Source organism: Spermophilus citellus (genome assembly GCF_964194105.1).
Source record: "Spermophilus citellus genome assembly, chromosome: 2".
Taxonomy (NCBI): domain Eukaryota; kingdom Metazoa; phylum Chordata; class Mammalia; order Rodentia; family Sciuridae; genus Spermophilus; species Spermophilus citellus.
This window is the reverse complement of record NC_138183.1, coordinates 128,892,762-128,910,500: the sequence shown is the minus strand read 5'-3', so window position 1 is coordinate 128,910,500 and position 17,739 is coordinate 128,892,762. Positions and strand designations below refer to the sequence as shown.

The 17,739-nt window shown below is 38.4% G+C and overlaps 1 pseudogene across 1 annotated transcript in view; it reads right to left on the bottom strand.

The window, feature by feature from the left end:
• Positions 1–17,739, bottom strand: part of LOC308641566 (heat shock factor-binding protein 1-like) — a 145,090-nt pseudogene that overhangs the window by 58,776 nt on the left and 68,575 nt on the right. The window lies entirely within an intron of this gene.

Below are 17,739 nucleotides of genomic sequence, written 5' to 3'. Positions count from 1 at the left end.
CGAGAGGTACCAGAGAGGGATTACAGCGAAGCGGATTCTGCAGGCTCCTGCCAGTGGCACACTGGCCGCGCTGAGTGCTGAATTCCAGTTTTGAAATAGAGGAGAGAACCGGTCCAGTTCGATTCCCGACACCGGTCGGAACACGGAGGAGGACTGCAGCCGCCATCATGGAGAGCTGATGCAATCATCCCTGTTTTCTACTGATCTCAGCTCATTCAACTACAGAACAGGTGATTCCAGGCTGGTATTTGCCTGCGTCGCGCAGACAGATCGCTCAGGCTCGAGATTGGAAACTCTGAGGAGAATACTCTTCAGGCCTCACCCCTGGCAAGGCAAGGCGGGCGCCGGGCTTTGAGCGGCCAGATTCTAGTTCCCCGGGTTGCTTTGGCCCAGGGCGGGAGATCCTTCTTGGCCCGGGGCTACGGAACCCGCGGCGACTGCGTCTTTGACCCTGCCCCTGTCTGAGCGTACACTGAGCTGGGAGAGGTTGGAGCTGCCAGGCTCGGGCTCCCGGGGCTGCCTGGGCCTGAGGCTGGGGTACCTCTGTGGAGCCTGCTCCGAGCAGAGTGTGGCAGGGATCGGAGAGGCTGGGTTCTGGCTCTCGTGGCTGCTTGAGCCCAGGGCCGCGGAGCCTGCGGGGACTGCGAGCTGAGGCCAGACACAAGTGAAACTTGCGACGAGGGGCAGCGGGACTCTGTCTCCTGGAACAGTTTTGACCCGGAGCTGGGGAGCCCGCGGGAAGTGCGTCTTAGACTCTGCTCCCAGGGGAGCGTGCACCGAGCAGGGAGAGTTTGGTGCGGCCAGGCTTGGGCACCGAGCAGGGAGAGTCTGGTGCGGCCAGGCTTGGGCTCCCGGGGCGGCTTTGGCGTGGGATTGGGGAACCTGCGGCGGTAGCCCTGAGGAGCCTGCTCCTAGCAGAAAGTGGCGGGGATTGGAGAGACCTGCTCCTGGCTCCCGAAGCGGCTCTGGCTCAGGGTTGGGGATCCTACAGGGACTGCTTCTTGTTCCAGGTCCTGCTGGGTGCTGCGGGGGCCTGGAGGGCAGAGTGGAGCTGCCTCCTGTGCCCAGAGCAGGCTAAGGGTCCCGCCGCTGTGGTATCGCGACACCCCAACTGCAGCTGGAGCCGAGGAGAGTAGCCGCCCACGCCTGGAACAGGACCAGCGACCCGACGGCAGGGTAGCCAAGTCAACCCACTTGGAGTGGAGGCCGTGAAGAGCTGCCGTCTGACCCTGCAAGGTAGGCAGTCCTGCGTCCCACTGGCAGGACAGGCTCGGCAGCCGGCCAGTGTGGTGGACGAGTAGCATCGAGGCAGTCACGTCACACTGGTTGGAGTGGGGGTTGAACAGAGCCGGCGCCAGCGTCCGGAAGGAGCCCAGAGACCCGTTGGAGAGGCAGTTAGGTACCCCCACTGGGAGTGGGGGTTGAGCAGAACTGCCGCCCAGGCCCGCAGGGTGGGCAGATCTGAGACCCACCGGCGGAACAGGCTTGGAGGCCGACCAGCGTGGTAGACACGTCACATCAATTGGAGTAGGGGTGGAGAAGAGCTGCTGCCCACGTCCGGATCAGGACCAACGATCTGAGGATGTGGTAGGAACGTCACCGCAATTGGAGTGGGGGCAGAGTAGAGCAGCCACCCGTGCCCGCAGGGCGGGCAGACCTATGACCAACCAGCGTAGTGGATAGATCACCCTGATTAGAGGAGGATCACAGCCACTACCCGCCCTACAAGAGAGATATCCCAAATATACAAGAGCAACATAAATAAACAGGGGGAAAAATTTCAAAAACACAACAGTTTCACGAAGCAGAAAGAAACGCAAGCAACATGAAAAGACAAGGAAAGAAAGGACCACAAGCAATGCAGGTCAACTCAACTCTAGAAGAGGTAATAGCTGCAACAGATGGAATGTCAGATAAAGAGTTCAGGATATACATGCTTCAGATGATCTGGAGTCTCAAGGAAGACATGAGACAGCAAAATCAGACAATGAAAGATCACATTGACAAGGAACTACAGAAACAAATCCAGGAAGTAAAAGATCAATTACACAGGGAGATAGAGGTAATAAAAAACAAACAAATAGAAATCCTAGAAATGCAGGAAGCAATAAACCAACTTAAAACCTCAATTGACAATACTACCAGCAAAATAGATCACTTAAAAGATAGAACATCAGACAATGAAGACAAAGTATTTCAACTTGAGAAGAACATAGACAGTTCAGCAAGACTGCTAAGAAACCATGAGCAGAACATCCAAGAGATATGGGATAACATTAAAAGACCAAACTTAAGAGTCATTGGGATACAGGAGGGCACAGAGCTCCAAACCAGAGGAATGAACAATCTATTCAATGAAATAATACGAGAAAACTTCCCAGACTTGAAGAAAGAAACAGAATCCCATATCCTAGAAGCCTACAGGACGCCGAAAGTGCAAAATCATAAGAGATCCACACCTAGACACATTATAATGAAGATGCCCAACATACAGAATAAGGAGAGAATTTTAAAAGCTACAAGAGAAAGAAAGCAGATTACATTTAGGGGCAAACCAATCAGGATAACAGCTGATCTCTCAACACAGACACTGAAAGCTAGAAGATCCTGCAATAACATTTTTCAAACACTGAAAGAAAATGGGCTCCAACCAAGAATCGTGTATCCGGCGAAATTAAGCTTCAGGATGGAAGATGAAATTAAAACCTTTCACGATAAACAAAAGTTAAAAGAATTTGCAGCTAGAAAACCATCTCTTCAAAAAATCCTTGGCAAAACATTACAGGAAGAGGAAACTGAAAATAACATTGAAAACCATCAGTGGGAGGTAGGACAGTAAAGGGGGGAAAGTAACCAAAGAGGAAAACTAATCAGGTTTAGTAACATAAATAAACAAATATGACTGGAGGAACAAACCTAATCTCAATAATAACCCTAAATGTTAATGGCTTAAACTCACCAATTAAGAGACACAGGCTAGTCGAATGGATCACAAAACAAGATCCAACAATATGTTGCCTACAGGAGACGCATTTGATAGGAAAAGATATACATAGACTGAAGGTGAAAGGTTGGGAAAAATCATTCCACTCATATGGACTGCGGAAACAAGCAGGAGTGTCCATACTCATATCAAACAAAATAGATTTCAAGCCAAAGTTAATCAAAAAGGATAAAGAGGGACACTGCATACTGCTCAAGGGAACCATACACCAACAAGACATAACAATCATAAATATATATGCCCCAAACAATGGTGCAGCTACGTTCATCAAGCAAACTCTTTTCAAGTACAAGAGTCTAATAGACCACCATACAATAATCATGGGAGACTTCAACACACCTCTCTCACCACTGGACAGATCTTCCAAACAAAAGTTGAATAAAGAAACTATAGAACTCAATAACACAATAACCTAGACTTAATTGACATATATAGAATATACCACCCAGCATCAAGCGGTTACACTTTTTTCTCAGCAGCACATGGATCCTTAACAAAAATAGATCATATATTATGTCACAGGACAACTCTTAGACAATATAAAGGAGTAGAAATAATACCATGCATCCTATCTGATCATAATGGAATGAAACTGAAAATCAACGATAAAAGAAGGAAGGAAAAATCATGCATCACGTGGAGAATGAACAATAGGTTACTGAATGATCAATGGGTCATAGAAGACATCAAGGAGGAAATTAAAAAATTCTTAGAGATAAATGAAAACACTGACACAACATATCGGAATCTATGGGACACATTGAAAGCAGTTTTAAGAGGAAAATTCATTGCTTGGAGCACATTCCTTAAAAAAAAAAAAAACAACAAATAAACGATCTCATATATCATCTCAAAACCCTAGAAAAAGAAGAGCAAAATAACAGCAAAAGAAGTAGAAGGCAAGAAATAATTAAAATCAGAGCTGAAATTAATGAAATTGAAACAAAAGAAACAATTGAAAAAATTGACAAAACCAAAAGTTGGTTCTTTGAAAAAATAAATAAAATTGACAGACCCTTCGCCATGCTAACGGAGAGAAGAAGAGAGAGAACCCAAATTACTAGCATACGGGATGAAAAAGGCAATATCACAACAGACACTTCAGAAATACAGAAGATAATCAGAAATTACTTTGAATCCTTATACTCCAATAAAATAGAAGATAGTGAAGGCATCGATAAATTTCTTAAGTCATATGATCTGCCCAGATTGAGTCAGGAAGATATAGACAACCTAAACAGACCAATAACAATAGAGGAAATAGAAGAAACCATCAAAAGACTACCAACTAAGAAAAGCCCAGGACCGGATGGGTATACAGCAGAATTTTACAAAACCTTTAAAGAGGAACTAACACCAATACTTTTCAAGTTATTTCAGGAAATAGAAAAAGAGGGAGAACTTCCAAATACATTCTATGAGGCCAACATCACCCTGATTCCTAAACCAAAGACACTTCAAAGAAAGAAAACTACAGACCAATATCTCTAATGAACCTAGATGCAAAAATCCTCAATAAAATTCTGGCGAATTGGATTCAAAAACATATCAAAAAAATTATACACCATGATCAAGTAGGATTCATCCCTGGGATGCAAGGCTGGTTCAATATACGGAAATCAATAAATGTTATTCACCACATCAATAGACTTAAAAATAAGAACCATATGATCATCTCGATAGATGCAGAAAAGGCATTCGACAAAGTACAGCATCCCTTTATGTTCAAAACTCTAGAAAAATTAGGGATAACAGGATCATACCTCAACATTGTTAAAGCAATCTATGATAAGCCACAGGCCAGCATCATTCTGAATGGAGAAAAATTGAAGGCATTCCCTCTAAGATCTGGTACAAGACAGGGATGCCCTCTCTCACCACTTCTGTTCAACATAGTCCTCGAAACACTGGCCAGAGCAATTAGACAGACGAAAGAAATTAAAGGCATAAAAATAGGAAAAGAAGAACTTAAATTATCACTATTTGCAGACGATATGATTCTATACCTAACAGACCCAAAAGGGTCTACAAAGAAACTATTAGAGTTAATAAATGAATTCAGCAAAGTGGCAGGATATAAAATCAACACGCATAAATCAAATGCATTCCTGTATATCAGCGACAAATCCTCTGAAACGGAAATGAGGACAACTACTCCATTCACAATATCCCCCCAAAAAATAAAATACCTGGGAATCAACCTAACAAAAGAGGTGAAAGACCTATACAATGAAAACTACAGAACCCTAAAAAGAGACATAGAAGAAGACCTCAGAAGATGGAAAAATATACCCTGCTCATGGATAGGCAGAACTAACATCATCAAAATTGCAATATTACCAAAAGTTCTCTATAAGTTCAATGCTATCCCAATCAAAATCCCAACAGCATTTCTTGTAGAAATAGATAAAACAATCAGGAAATTCATATGGAATAATAAAAGACCCAGAATAGCAAAAACAATGCTAAGCAGGAAGTGTGAATCAGGCGGTATAGCGATACCAGACTTCAAACTATACTACAGAGCAATAGTAACAAAAACAGCATGGTACTGGTACCAAAACAGGCGAGTGGACCAATGGTACAGAATAGAAGACACAGTAACCAATCCGCAAAACTACAACTATCTTATATTTGATAAAGGGGCTAAAAGCATGCAATGGAGGAAGGATAGCATCTTCAACAAATGGTGCTGGGAAAACTGGAAATCCATTTGCATCAAAATGAAACTGAATCCCTTTCTCTCGCCATGCACAAAAGTTAACTCAAAATGGATCAAGGAGCTCGATATTAAATCAGAGACACGGCGTCTGATAGAAGAAAAAGTCGGCTATGATCTACATACTGTGGGGTCAGGCCCCAAATTCCTCAATAGGACACCCATAGTGCAAGAGTTAACAACCAGAATCAACAAATGGGACTTACTCAAACTAAAAAGTTTTCTCTCAACAAAAGAAACAATAAGAGAGATAAACAGGGAGCCTACATCCTGGGAACAAATCTTTACCCCACACACTTCAGATAGAGCCCTAATATCCAGAGTATACAAAGAACTCAAAAAATTAGATAATAAGATAACAAATAACCCAGTCAACAAATGGGCCAAGGACCTGAACAGACACTTCTCAGAGGAGGACATACAATCAATCAACAAGTACATGAAAAAATGCTCAACATCGCTAGCAGTCAGAGAAATGCAAATCAAAACCACCCTAAGATACCATCTCACTCCAGTAAGATTGGCAGCCATTAAGAAGTCCAACAACAACAAGTGCTGGCGAGGATGCGGGGAAATGGGTACACTTGTTCATTGTTGGTGGGACTGCAAAATGGTGCAGCCAATTTGGAAAGCAGTATGGAGATTTCTTGGAAAGCTGGGAATGGAACCACCATTTGACCCAGCTATTCCCCTTCTCGGTCTATTCCCTAAAGACCTAACAAGAGCATGCTACAGGGACACTGCTATATGGATGTTCATAGCAGCACAATTCACGATAGCAAGATTGTGGAACCAACCTAGAAGCCCTTCAATAGATGAATGGATTAAAAAATGTGGCATTTATACACAATGGAGTATTACTCTGCAATAAGAAATGACAAAATCATAGAATTTGGAGGGAAATGGATGGCATTAGAGCAGATTATGCTAAGTGAAGCTAGCCAATCCTTAAAAAACAAATGTCAAATGTCTTCTTTGATATAAGGGGAGTAACCAAGGACAGGGTAGAGACGAAGAGCTGGAGAAGAAGAATAACATTAAACAGGGATGATAGGCGGGAGGGAAAGTGAGAGTTAAGGGAAATTGCATGGAACTGGAAGGTGAGCCTCAGGGTTATACACAATTACATATAAGAGGAAAGGAGGAGTAGGAGAAAAATTATATAAGTGGAATAAACGATTTATAGTAGAGGGGATGGAGAGAGAGTAGGGGAGGGGAGGGGAGGGGAGGGGTGAGGGGACAGTGGAGAATGGGATAGACAGCAGAATACATCAGTCACTAGAAAGGCAATTTGTAAATCAATGGAAATGTAACTGATGTGACACAGCAATCTGTATACGGGGTAAAAATGGGAGTTCATAACCCACTTGAATCAATCTGTGAAATATGGTATATTAAGAACTATGTAATGTTTTGAACAACCAACAATAAAATTAAAAAAAAGAGATTTAGCTTCCTGTGTGTTCCTTCTGTTTACCTAAGAATGGCTTCTTTCTCTATTGCATTTCAAAGAGGTTTTGTAGAGGTCCTTGACTTTTGTTAGAATAAAATTTGACTTTCAGGTTTAGAACAACTGAGGTTAGCACTGTGTTGGAGTCTTTGCTCATTCTGACTAATATGTGTATTGCATCAACATTAGGGGAACTCCACACAAGGCAGGTGAATGACAGACAGTCCCTAACTTCTGATATTTCAACTTTTGAACTCAGGACTTTACCATGATGCAAAAGCAATACACTTTCAGTCGAAACTATACTTCAAACTTTGCACTTTCATCTTTTTCCACATTAGCAATATGTGCTAAGATATACTCTTGATGCTGCACTGTGGTAGAGAACCACAGTTCTGTCAGTCACATGATCACAAAGAGAAACCACACACACTTCACAGTATACTATTCCCTGCCAGCCTTTTTTTTTTAATGTGGGTATTCAAAAAATCACATTGAGATTTTCAACAATTTATTATCAGATGAACTTTATGTTAGATGATTTTGCCTAACTATGAGTGTTCTAAGCACATTTAAGATAAGCTAGTCTAAGCTACTATGTGGAATGCAGCCTAGTTAATTGTATTAAATGCATTTATTTTATTTTATTTGTTCTTTTTTAGAAATACATAACAGTAGAGTGTATTTTGGCATATTATACATACATGGAGTATAACTTATTCTAATTAGGATCCCATTCTTATAGTTGTACATGATGTGGAGTTTCACTGGTTCATATATAAACATAGGAAAGTTATGTCTGATTCATTCTACTGTCTTTCCTATTCCCATTCTCCCTCCCTTCCCTTCATTCTCCTTTGTCTAATGAATTTCTATTCTTTCCTTCCCCACCCTTATTGTGTGTTAGCATCCACATATCAGAGAAAACATTTGGCCTTTGGTATTTTGGGATTGGCATATTTCATTTAGAATGATAGTCTCCACTTCTATCCATTTACCGGCAAATGAAATAATTTCATTCAGCTTTATGGCTGAATAATATTCCATTGTGTATATATACCACATTGTCTTTATCCATCTGTTGAAGGGCACCTAGGTTTGTTCCATAGATTGGCTATTGTGAATTGAGTTGCTATAAACATTGATGTGGCTGCTTCACTGTAGTATGCTGATTTTAAGTTCTTCGGGTATATGTCAAAGAGCAGGATAACTGGGTCAAAATGATAGTTCCATTCCAAATTTTCTAAGGAATCTCTGTACCGCTTTCCAGAGTGGTTGCAATCCTACCAGCACCTTGTGAGTGAACCTTTTCCCCCACATCCTTGTCAACATTACATGTATTTTTGACTCACAATATATCTAATTTAACAATGGGTTTGTGTGGATAAGACCTTATTGTAAGCCAAGAAGCATGAGTTTAATAGTGTGATGTAAGGGACCAACCCCAAGACATCTCTCCAACCCTTGTCATTTCCTTCTCTTTCTAGCCTAAAATTCTTGCTACTGGAACTGATGGGGTACAGAACAGGAATTATCCTGTAACTTTATATTAAAACTCTGTTCTATGCATTTATAGATCCTTTTTGATAAGTTGGGTCTAATAGAAGCTGGAATTTCAGCATTTCTAAGCCCATTTTAAAAAAAGGAGTCTGGGACTGGGGTTGTGGCTGAGCAGTAGAGTGCTTGCCTAGCATGCATGAGGCACTGGGTTCAATCCTTAGCACCACATAAAAACAAAATAAAGGTTATTGTGTCCACCTACAACTAAAATACAAATCTTTTTGAAGAAGAAGAAGAAGAGGAGGAGTCTGGACCAGAGGCCAAAATAAACAGATCATAAAATTTAGGACCTAAATGAGACTTAAAGACATTATCTGGTTTTAACTCAATTCTTTAGTTTATAGTTAAGGAAACAGAGGCCAAATAGGAAAATAATGTATAATTCTTTCATATATTTCTAAATTTCACTTGCATTTTGTTAAGGATATTTTAAACTATAGTTACGGGAAATATTGCTCTATTTTCTTTTCTTATAATGTTTATCTACTGTAGGTTTCAGGTTGATCCTCATCACATAAAATTAGTTGTGAAGTGTTCCCTTTTTCTCTGTTTTCTGAAAATTTTGTGCTGAAGTTATATTATTTTTTCCTTGTTGTAAGTTTTCATATGTGAAATCATTTGAAATCCTGGAATTTTCATTATAGGAAGGTTCTTAATTCAAAAATCAATCTATTGAGTTTTTTTAAATTTTTCATTTCTTCATGTGTCAATTTTGGTAATTTGTGTCTTCAAGGCATTTTTCCATTTCACATAGGTTATAAAATTAATTCTGATAAATTATTTATAATGTCTTATTATCCTTTTCATGATCTCTAAAATCTTATGATGTTGGTAATTTGTGTCTTTTCTTCATCAGCCTAGATAGAAGTTTTCAATCTTATTTATCTTTTTATTTTATTGATTTTTCTTTTTTGTTTCATTAATTTCCACTTTTTATTATTTATTCTACCTAGTTTGGGCTTAATCTTTTCTTGTTTTTTAATATTTTTATAAATAGGAGCTTAGGTCAGCATATACCTTTTTTTTCCTAATGTGAGCACTTACAGCAATAGTTTTCTTGGAAGTACTGCTTCATTGACATCTCACAAATTTCTATGTGCTATGTTTTTATTTTCATTTAATTCAAAAATTTTTCCTATTTTCCCCAATGATTTCCTTTTTTGACCTGTGGGTTATTTAGAAGTAGAGCCATGTGTCGCTTACTGGCAGGAATGCATTCTGAGAAATAGATATCATGGAGTGCACTTGAACAATCTAAATAGCCATCAGGTCATTAGGCAGTGTAATCTCACAATACCACTGTCAAATATGCAGGCCATTACTGACCTGTATCATTATGTGGTGCACATATGTGATTTAATCTGGGGGATTTTTCATATCTTTTTGATATTGAATTATAATTTTAATTACACAAAAGTCAGAGAACATGATTTCAGTTTTAAAAAATATATTAAGATTGTTTTATTGTTGAGCATATAATCTATCTTGATGAATACGTGCTTCAAAAGAAGGCATATACCATCATGGTTGGATGTATTGTTTGAGAAGATTCTATTCAGTCAAGTTGGTTGACCATGTTTTCAGGGCTTCCACATTCTTCTTGTTCTGTTTACTTTTACTGGTTACTGAGAAAGAAGTTTTGTAATCTCCAACCATAATTATGAATTTATTTTTCCTTTCAGTCTCATAGGTGTTGCTTAATGTATTCTGAAACTCTGTTATTAACTGCATGTATATTTAGAATTATGGGTTTTTTTTATTAATTTACTGCATTATCATTATGAAACATCTCTTTTCCTTTCTAGTAATATTCCTGTCCTGAAATCTACCATTTCATGACTAATAAAACCACGCCCCCATTCTTAGGATTAGTGCATGGTATATATCTTTTCCATGTTTCTACTTTTAACCTCTTTTTCATAATACTTGAAGTACATTCATTAAATATAATATAGTTCAGTCTTGTCTATTTAACAGGTCCCAGAAGCTGTCTCTTACTACTTAGACCTTTGGTCAGTGGAACCACTGGGGTGACAAAGTGCTATCCTAGCACTGGCTTATCTCCCCTGGTCTGCATGATAATGTTCCTAGCACCTGCTTTTTATCCTAAGAATTTCCTTACACATATGATGTCCAGGTGCATTCTTCCAACATGCACTGGTGACTGGTTTTCCTTTTCCTGGACACACTGAGCCTTGGAAGCAGTAGAAAACATTAGCTGTGGACTTTTCCAGCTGAGCACATTCTTGTATCTATCTGATGCAGAGGATGAGACCCTAGTCTGGGATTCTGAAGGATAAGAAAGGCTTTGCTTCTAATTAGAAGGGTCCCTGGCAAATTTCTGACATTCCAGGTCTCGCTGTCTTCATCTGTAAAGCAAGTTTGTACCAAAGGTCCTCTAACACCTCTTCCATCTCCAATTCTCTCGGGGACTGTTCATCTTCTTAGGCTCATTACAGGCAAATGGAGGAAAGATGAAACAGACAGTCTGTGAGAACCAGTGCAGACAAGTGCTACAGAACCACCAGAGTGGGGACTGTAAAGTGAACCTCACCTGCCCATTGCAACTCAGCCTTTCTTTTCCTAATGACCTTGGTTCAGCAGCATCTGTGACAACAGGTTCTCATCAAAGTAGTGTGAGGTTGAATCTCGTAAATCACTGGGTATAAACAGCCCAGAAAAGTAAGTCTGGGTTCCTTAGGCCATGACGAAGGGCATCCCAAAGTCAAACTACCTAACAAACTCTAGAGCTGCACTCTCCCATATGGCAGCCACATGTGTCTTTTGAGCCCCTGAATTGTGGCTAGACCTAATTGAGATGTGCAGTAAATATGGAACTCATAACAGATTTATAAGATGTAGCATGAAAAAATATATAAAAGATCTTGTTGATAATGAGATTACTTTTATGTTGGTAACATACTGAAATGATAATTTTAATGCACTGGGTTAAATAAAATATTGCATTAAAATTCATTTCTCCTCTTTCCTCTTTTACTTTTAAAATGAGACTATTAGAAAATTAAAAGTTATGAATATAGATCACTATATTTCAGTTCTCTAAAAGTGGTTTAGAATTTAATACCTTTTGTGATGATGGTAAGCCCATTTATCAAGCAGAAGCACCCTGTCACTGGACACTCATCACCCATTATGTAATTCAGCTAGCCAATTGGTCTCTCCAAAAAAATTAAAAAATCAATTAGAACAAAATCTTTCTTTCACTCTCTCTGCCCCCACCCCCAGCTCCACCTCCAAATAACAGGAGATCTTTGAGAAAGACGGTGATTAGCAGCACACTGAGCATATTAGCATAGAGTAAATCTGTAAGTAAGTTTGGATGCATTTATTATCCATGACAGGGAAATATGGCCAGGAGTCAATTATTCATCTAGTAATATTGCAAAAGCATCTCTGTATAGTTAAAAGCTCCCCCAGCTTTGCCGAAACTAAAAACACATACACACATACTTAATTGACTGTTGTATATCAATGTTGGGCAATTTTCCTCCTGGCTGTTTTTTCTGTTATTAACATCATCATTGGTATTATTTCCCCTTCACTTTCTGTCTCTTGCAAACTTGATGAACCAAACTTGTCTCCCTTACACAGCAACTGCTTCAGAAATAGCAGGAATCACAGGAGAGGAATTTGTAAACTCTATATGCCTCTTGGAGTGCTGGGGAAGTTGAGCTTGTAGGGTTGAGGGTAAGGGAGTTCTCTCATAGGAGAGTAGGGAGAACAATTTCTAATTCTCTGGTAAAGACATGTTTGGAGCTAGAATAACTTCTGTGTCCAGAAAGAGCTTTTGGGACGAGGAGTGTCAGCTGACTTTCATTTTTTCCAGGAGCACTGTTCTTGGGGCAATGTCTGATTCTCCAGTAGCAGGGAATGGCAGAAAGGCACGGTGAGCTGAGCCCTTCTCCTCCTCCTCCATGTCCCCACAAGATGTTCACCCCCATTGCAAATGCCTAGAACAAAGCAGGCATGCACTCCTTAAGTCTCAGAGGAGATATAAAGGTAGTGATTGTTACCAGTACAATTAGTATCCCCAGGGGCAGGCAGAATAGGGGAATCTCTACTGAAACTGTACCTGCAGACAGAAATGACTGTTTTCCAGTGAGAATCCAATCTTAGATCATATTTCTGGGGATATTCCCAGGGAATCTCACCAGTGTCTCCCTCCTGGTTTGCCTGCTCTGAATGACCTTTTACAGAATGCACAGAGAGATCTGCAATTCCAATCTGATCACATCATGCTTGAAACCCTTCAAGTAGCCCTGATAAGTCTTAAGATAAAGTTAGAAACCCTTAACCTGTCTAACAAAGCCCTCCACATCCGATTCTTTTGCATTTCTCTAGCATCATCTTTTCACCCTGTACTTGCAGCACCCCCATGTAACACCTGTACCAATTCCTCTAGCAATTCACTGACATTACTCCCCCACTGTGTTCAGCTCAATTCTGCAGACATTCATTGAGCACTTGTCATGTGTCAGGTATTGTTCTGAAGCTACCAAGACAAAGAAGACAATGTGCCCGACCCCAAGAAATTCAAAACACCTGGGATTTTTTTTCTGTCCCATCTGCCTGATGAACAGTGGGTCACCTTCAGAGGCTCAACATCAGTGTTACAGAAGCCTAAAAGTTATCTTTCTGGCCTTGCCAAGATGAGAACCAAGCCCTGTTTCTCTAACCTCTAGAACACTGCTTCACAAAGCTCAGTCTGCTATGAGATAAGGAGCTTGTGTTGGAATTTAAGCAATGTGCTTCTTTTATCAAGTAAGCTTAGTTCAAAAATAATGTCAGCTGGACTAAACAATATGCTTAATGATGGTAGCCAGAAACAAACACCAAGCAGACCAACAGTTGGCTCCTGGTCTCCAAAAGGAAAGAACAAAGAGAATTCAGAAGAGGGAGAACTTTGAATATATAGTTGCTGAAATTATAGAAATCAGGTAATTAGCAGAGTTACGGTTAGTAAGCCAACAAAGAAAATAAAAGAGAGTCACCAAAAAAAAATCATTCATAGAAGACAGAAAATGAAGGGGAAAGGATTCAAAGAAGTGATGGATAAACAGAATAAAAATAGCAATGGAATAGACTTGAACCCAATTAAATCAATAAATACATTAAACTTAGGTACTGTAAACCACCAACTAGAAGACAGATAATGTCAAATCGCATGAGAAATGATGATCCAATTACATGCTGCCTATAAGAAACCTACTTTAATAAGTCAACAGGAAATAATAACAGACAATAAACTAATCAAAGTTGAAGTGACTGTGTTAATATAAGACAAATTAGATTTCAAAACAAAGACTATTGCCAGGGATAATGTGGGTCACTCCACAGTAGTATAGATACTATTATTAGGGAATAAACAGTGAAGATTTTGTGTCATTGAGAATTAACTATTGCCAGGATAATGTGCGTCACTAGCAATAGTTAATTCACAATGACACAAAATCCTCACGGTTTATTCCCAATAACAGTTTCAAAATACCTGAAGAAAAATCTGACTGACTTGAAAGAGAAATAAGCAAATTCTGTTTGGAGATTTCAGTGCTTCTCTCTCAAACTGATAGAACAAGTAGACAGAAAATCAGTAAGAATTATAGAAGATTTGAATAGCATTATCAACTAACTTGATCTAAACAACATTTCTAGAATGTACCACCCAACAAGAGTAGAACACACATTCTTTTCAACAATATTTACCATGTTATGTCACGTTTTTCTACCAATATATGTTAAAAAATTTAGTCATAAAATATATTTTCTAGGGCTGGGGCTATAACTCAGTGGTAGAGCGCTTGCCTTGCATGTGTGAGGCACTAGGTTCGATCCTCAGCACCACATAAAAATAAGTAAATAAACATATTGTGTCCATTAACAAGTAATTTTTTTTTAATTTTTTCTAAATTTAGAATGTAAACACCATTTGATCCAGTTATCCCACTCCTTGGTTTATACCAAAAGGACTTAAAATCAACAGACTATAGTGACAAAGTCACATCAATGTTTACAGCAGCTCAACTCACAATAGCTAAACTATGGAACCAACCTAGGTGCCCTTCAACAGAGGAATGGATAAAGAAACTTTGATATATATATATATATATATATATATATATATATATATATATACACACACACACACACACACACACACACACAATGGAATCAATGGAATATTTCTCAGCCTTAAAGAAAGGCATTTACCAGAAAAACAGATGGAGCTAGTGAAACTATGGCATTTGCCAGTAAACAGATTGAGCTGGAGAATATAATGCTAAGCAAAAAAAAAAAAAAAAAAAAAAATCCCTAAAAACCAAAGGACGAATGTTTTCTTGGATGTGCAGATGCTAATTCACAGTAAGGAGTGGGCCTAGGGAAGAAAAGAGGTACTTTGGACTAGGCAGAGGGGAGAAAAGGGAGGGAGCGGGTATGGGAGTAGGAAGTACAGTAGAATGAATGGGACATTATTACCCTGTGTGCATATTTGACTACATGACTGGTGTGATTCTACACCATATACAACCAGAAGAATAAGTTCTACTCCATTTATGTATGATGTGTCAAAGTGCATTCCACTGTCATATATAACTAATTAGAATAAATAAAATAAATGGAAGAGAGATAAAAAAAATCCCTGAAAACAGTAACCAAAAGATCTTAAAAAAAAAAAAAAGTCAAATTCACAAAAGCAGTAACCAGGAGCTAGGGATGGGAGAGGATAATGTTAGACAACACAGTATACCTGTTATAAAACATGATGAGTTAATAACGATTTTTACGTCATACTTGAAAATTGCTAAGAATAGATATGTGTGTTCTCTCCACCCCAACAAAAATGATGTGTAAGAAGTAATACATGTGTTAATTAGCTTGACTGAGCCATTCCACAACATATACACATGTCAAAATTCATGTTTGTGACATAAATATATACAATTTTAATTTCAATTAGAAAAAAGAAATATATTAGTTCTCTTTTAAAAAATAGTAGAAAAAATAGAAGTGGAATAGCTGTACTAAATCCTAAAATAGACTTTAAGTAAAAAACTGTCATAAGAAATATGAAATGCAATGAATGAATCTAGCATAACTTTCCCATGTACATATATGAATACACCATAGTGAATCTCCACATCATGTATATCCACAAGATTGGGATCCTAATTAGAATAAGACATGCTCCATGTTTGTATAATTATTTCAAAATAGACTCTGCTGTCATGTATAATAAAAAAGAACAAATAAAAATAAAAATAACTGTGATAAGACAAAGACAATATATACTGATAAACAAGTTAACTCACCAAGCAAATGTAACTATTACAAATGTATATACACCAAACATTGAAGAATTGAAGAGAGAAGCATACATATCTACAATATTAGAGACTTTAATACCCCACTTGCAATAATGAAAAGAACAACCAGATAGAAGATCAATACAGAAATAGAGGACTTAGCACCATAAATTAATTAGCCAACAACAGTAGAATACATACTTTTCAAGAGCACATGGAACATTCTCCAGGATAAATAATATTTAAGCCACAAAACTTGAAAAGTTTTTTTAAAAAAACTTTTTAAACTTTAAAACATTTTTAATGAACTTTAAAAAATTACAATTATATAAAGAATCTTTTCTGATCACAAATGGAATGACATCAGAAACCAACAGTGGGTACTAGCAATGGGTCAAAGAGGAAATGTCAGGGAAATAAGAAAATAACTTGAAACCATGAAAACATAACATGTCAGGACCTAAAGTCTTCACCAGTGAATTCTATCAAACATTAAGGAAGAACTAAGAGCAATTCTTCTCAAACTCCTCCAAAATTGAAGAGAAGGGAATGCTTCCTAACTCGTTCTGAGGCCTACATTGCCCTATACCAAAGCCAAAAACTCTATAAGAAAGAAAACTATAGACCATTATCCCTTATGAAAATTGATGCAAAAATCTTCAACAAAATACCATCAAACCAATTCAACAGCATAGTAAAAGGATTATACACCATGACCAAGGGGGATTTACTCCCAGAATAAAACGGTGGTTCAAACAATATAATATGCCACATTAACAGAATAAAGGCAAGAACTACATGATCATCTCGAGTGGTATAGAAAAAGCCATTGACAAAATCCATGCCCTTTCACAATGAAATAAAATACCAATAAACTATGAATAGAAGAAAAATACTTCAACATATTAAAGACCATGTATGAAAACCTCACAGTTAACTCTATGTTCAATAGTGAAAGACTGAAAGAAAGATTTTCCTAGTCTAAGATCTGGAACAAAGACAATGACTGCTTTTGCCATTTCTATTCAATACAGTGTTAGAAGCTGTGGCCAGAACAAACTGGTCTTATTAGAAAAATAAGAAAAAATCATCCAAATAAGGAAGGAAAGTTTTAATGCTCTCTATTCATAGGTGACAGGATCATAGAGGTAGAAAACCATAGTATTCAAGCAAAACAAAACTGTTAAAGCTAAAAAATTCAACAAAGTTGTAGGATATAAAATCAACACATAAAAATGTTTTATTTCTATACATTATGAACAATGTGAAAATAAGATTAGAAAAACAATTCCACCTGCAATAGAATCAAAAAGAACTAAACTTAGTCAGGCATGGTATGCCACCACGCCTGTAATCCCAGAAGCTTGGGAGGCTGAAGCAGGAGGATCTTGAGTTCAAAGCCAGCCTCAGCAAAAGCAAGGTACTAAGCAACTCAGTGAGACCCTGTCTCTAAATAAAATACAAAATAGGGATGGGGATGTGGCTCAGTGGTTGAGCGCCCTTGAGTTCAATCTCCAGTAACCTCCCCCCCAAAAAAACAAAAAAGAACAAAATTCTTAGTAGTAAGCCTAACTACACAGATGAAGCTTTATACACTGAAATCTATAACACATTGCTGAAAGATTAAAGAAGACATAAATAAATGGAAGATATACAGTGTTCATAGAATGGAAGACTTAAAATA